Here is a 5,091-nt window from a genome sequence, read left to right as displayed (position 1 = left end):
CGTTGACAGAGACATGCAGCCTTGATTTGCCGTGTACTTCTTTGACATTAGACATCTATGTTATGATCCATTGACACCTGTCAAAACAAGGTATCCGCTGACCAGTATCACGTGGCCATATCGCGGGCTCAAGTTTACAGCTCATCGAGGTCGCCTGTTTTTTTGAAGTTGACCGCTGATCAAGTGCTAGCTTTCGATTGGATCGCGGGCTCAGCTGAGGTAAACTTGCTGAAAATAGGGCAGGGTTGTTCGGAAACCGGTTAACGCTAACCCAAGATTAAAGGTTAACCAAATAATAACTTTTTCTTCTATGCAAATGTTTTTTGCTGCTTTGTTTTGTGTGTGTTGTGATTATTAAAACTCAAAACAGAAGGCCAAACAATGCACAGAAAACCTCAACGCAAAGTTACAAAACTCAAATCGAAATTTTACCTTTCCTGGGTTATTTGGCTCTGAACAACCCGGCTCAGGAGCTACGCTTTTGGGCTGTCCTAAATCTATATATTATCAATAATGTAGATCTATGAAAGCAAATTACTAACATGTAGTAAGAGGCGACATGTAATATATCTCAATTACTTCTCATTTTAGCCACTGAACGAGTTTTGCTTTCTTTCCAAGACGTTTCACTTTTTGTACTTGGTTAAGGTCCAAGTTCCATCATTAAATTGTAGTTGACACTGTTTTCGGGAACATCAGTGAAATGCCTTCTATACTTAGAGCGTTCACAAGGACATTTGGAGATGTAGACACTTAGCTTGAGATAAAGCAAAACCGAGTAATGTTGTCCTTCATTGCTTGTCTTATATTTTTTTAAATTTCCGGAAGTAAATAAAGGTATTCAGGGATGAGTTAAACAAAACGACAACTACCGTTGTTTCCCTGACGAAGTCGGCCGTCTGGCGTATTCAGTCATGGCGTATAGCTGTGACGACACCAAATAGATGATAGCAATTAAGACACTAGTGTCATCTGTACCCACAGTGCACTGGACACTGTCTTCCTGTATCGTGTTTTATTCATTGCGCCAGTGCCGGTCAGCGGTACTTCGTTAGTTTCGCTCTGTGCGTTTGTTGCGTTCTTCTCGGCCATGTTGTGTTTCGGCTCACTTGCGTGATAGATTTACTCCTTCAACTATAGATTTACTCGTTTAACTATAGATTTACTCGTTAAACTAATGGCGTGGTGGCAGCTTGTGGTCTGATTCACGTCCAAAACATACTTCAAAAAGCCCGAAGACAGGTCGTTGCGTTTCTTTATCGGCGCTTACAAGGTCCTCGCTAAGGTAATCTCTAAGTGTTTGAAATTTCTGGCCCCACTTGACGACACAATAGCCAGCCGACAGTCCAACGCGACCATTACATGGTCCGATGACCTTGGAACCGTATTCCATGCAGCCCAACACGTTCTGTCCACTAATCGCTCCATAATCCTCCCAAGACCTGATGATCTGCTTTGGATAGTGAACGATGTAGCAGTTAGGAAACCCGGTATCGGTGCCACGTTATACGTAAGCCGTAGAGGCCAGCTACTTGTCTGTGACGAAGTCACCAAAACTATTGGTGGCTGTGGCACAGACAGTTAAATTCCTAGCTCTCAATGACTGATTGGTTTTCAGATCAGGTATGCGACTTTTAACGAGCTTATAGACAGGATTCAGTGAAGTCAAGGTACAAATAAACTTGCGACACGCGGAACAAGTGAGCAGTGTACTCTGACATGTCAGAAGAAGGAGCACCGCTGCGCTTTAGTGACCGACATCGGTTGGCCTTTTGTACTATATTGTCGCAGTGTACTGTCCACGTCAGATAGTCACTTTTGTACACGCCGAGAGACTTGAACGATCTCACTCGAAGATGGTGCCGCTTGTAGAAATAGACAGGCATTGACAACTGTTAAATAACGAGCCAGACGTCGACGTTCTTAACAACCAAAAAACAGACCTGGGATCCCGTGGAGATGTAGAACTTTTAGTCCTACATCTCCACGGGATATCCAGTGGCTTACAACATTCCAGTGTAATCATATCCCTGTCGGTAATCGTTTATGTTCCATAAAACGCGTCAAGTTTTGCACTAATGTGTCATAATCCTAAAGTGTGAAATTATATTTACTGTAACACAATTCCATCGTGTCAGAAAGACACAAAACATTTTAATAGTTGGCGATTCGGGAAATCGCGCGACTGACGTGAAGAATTTGGATTAAAAGAAAAAATAACGTTGAAGCAATGTGTTTTCTAGGTTGGGGCGCAAACGTCAGTTTAGGGTATTCTCTATATACATGTTTGTTGTTTAGCGATTCTAAAAATAATCTGAATTTTCTAGTATTCGAATTCGAAGATCATGTGCACCGATACTTTGAAAATCAGTTAATGTTATGGGCAGTCAGGAAATTATCTCAAAAACTATGACAAAGCTCTCAAGAGCGATAGAAATCTCGAGTACATAATGTAATTCTTTACGAGAAATGCCGAGCGATTCTGGAAACAGCACGACGGAAATGTCACTATCACGATTTTGTTACATATCCCGAAGCACTCAGCAACTGTATTACATGAACTTCAGCCTGGATGAACCAGACAGGATATGTAACATGTTCCTATAATGTCACGCACAACGGAAAAATAACTATGGCGATTTTGTTACATATCCCGAAGCACTCAGCAACTGTATTGCATGAACTTCAGCCTGGATGAACCAGAAAGGATATTTAACATGTTCCTATAATGTCACGCACGACGGAAAAATAACTATGACGATTTTGTTACATAAACCAAAGCGCTCAGCAACTGGACTTCAGCCTGGGTGAGCCAGAAAAGGATATGCAACATGTTCCTATAATGTCACGCAAGACGGAAAAATAACTATGACGATTTTGGTACATATCCCGAAACACTCAGCAACTGTATTGCATGGACGTCAGCCTGGGTGAACCAGAAAAAGGATATGTAACATGTTCCTATAATGTCACGCACGACGGAAAAATCATTATGACGATTTTGTTACACATCCGGAAGCACTCAGCAACTGTATTGCATGGACTTCAGCCTGGGTGAACCAGAAAAGGATAAGTAACAGGTCCCTATAATGTCACGTACGACGGAGAAATCAATATCACGATTTTGTTACATATCCCGAAGCACTCAGCAACTGTACTGCATAGACTTCATCCTGGATGAACCAGAAAAGGATATATAACATGTTCCTAGCTATAATGTCACGCACGACGGAAAAATCACTATCACGATTTTGTTACATATCCGGAAGCACTCAGCAACTGTATTGCATGGACCTCAGCCTGGATGAACCAGAGAAGGATATGTAACATGTTCCTGTAATGTCACGCACGAGGGAAAAATGACGATTTTGTTGTTGTTTTTGTTTCCTATAGTGTCACGCATTACTGAAAAATTATGTGGTTTTTGTAAAATATCCTGTAGCACTCGGTAACGTAGAAATACTGCGAGGACGTTTGCGTGGGCAAACCAGAGCGGATTTATAATATGTAGCTATATGGTGATTTTACTATATATCTGGATTCGTCTTTCAGAAAACTGGTGTACTGCCATAAATGGGCTATATAGGTATGTGCCGCTGTGAAAGGTATGGTTTTCAAGCAGTTTACTCTAGGATAGGGTATATAAATCAGAGCGTTTGGGTCTAGAATAGGGTATCATTTTTCACAAAACTGACTGGTTGGTTGAAGATTTTATCTAGAGTAAGGAAACCAGACATTGTCACTCAAAAATATAAAAACATCAAATCTTCAAGTTTAAATTTACGCAAATCAGCCTTAACAGTGTCAATAGATGGGGGGATTTGGGGAGTTTACTCTAGTATAGGTTAGCAAAATTCAGCTGAACTAGCTCTGGTATAGGCTAAGGGTTCCAGGATCACAGCGGCACATCCCCACCCAGAAATTCCCAAAGTATCTCCCCCGGGGGTCTAACCCACGAATGAAAATAGTGATTTAACATTTTAGAAGCTATCTAGTCCCCATACAGTCTAAAAGCATGACAATGGGTGTAAGTTATGATATAAATAAAATATTAATCGGAAGACTTAACTTGGTGCGTTTGACTTTGACTGAGTTTTGAAGTTGTTGTCTTGATTCGATGCTCTGGGAGGTTGGTCACGGGCAGCGCAAGCTGAAAACACTTCCTGGTTCTCTCCGTCGTTCTTGGGTGAATGAATTCATGTATAACTCAATTGTGGCTGGCGGTTTCGTTTGGTTTTCAACAACTGTTTTATGGTTTACGCGAAAACCAATCCAAATGTATAGTCAGGACAGCTCCTTTTTTTCCCTTCCCGTGAAAAGAAAACCCACGCGCCTTCTTTAACTCCTCGAGGCAAATTCGATTGGAAATTGGCTCAATTTCGCACAAATGCGTCAGAGAGACACCATATCTTCTAACTCAGAGGCACATCTCGTTTTGTGTCCGTTTTCAACGACCGATAACGGGTTCATTCGAAGTCGAAGTCTTTTTTATATATGATCGCGCAATATTCCCGCGTTATGAAAATTTATTATAAAATATCAATTATGTGGCCGGATCATTTCTGAAAATAACCAGGTTACTTTTGTACACAATTACTCTCACTGGAAGCAATTATCGCTAACCACAATAGAACCGCAAAAGTCTCGCGATGACAGCAACCTAACAGAAAAATGACATCACCCCATAGCAACCGGACCTGGCGAATTTTTGAGCTTCCGGTTAGTTCTGGCTCGTGATGAGTGCAAAAAGCTCACCGACATAAACTTTCATTTAGTTGTTCCGGGGATAGCCAAAATGCCCGTCCTCTGCTTAATAATAAAATATAAAATGCCCCACCTTCAGAATTACGACATAAGCAAATATCCAGCTATTGCCTGCAGGGGCCTAGACACTGCTGGAATTAATTGATCCGTTACTTCCCCTAAAGGATAGCGGGGCTGGTAAGGTTGCATGCAAACACAGGCTAGTTTTTGAGCACAGCTAGGCGAGTTACACCACCTTCGGAATCGAGTTTCATGGCCTTACGTACATGCAATGACCTGTTCATTTCAATCGTCATGCATTCTCATCTAAATGTCTCTTTAATACTT

Source organism: Orbicella franksi, chromosome 11, assembly GCF_964199315.1.
Source record: "Orbicella franksi chromosome 11, jaOrbFran1.1, whole genome shotgun sequence".
Taxonomy (NCBI): Eukaryota; Metazoa; Cnidaria; class Anthozoa; order Scleractinia; family Merulinidae; genus Orbicella; species Orbicella franksi.
The sequence above is the reverse complement of the archived record's forward strand: the minus strand, read 5'-3'. Positions refer to the sequence as shown.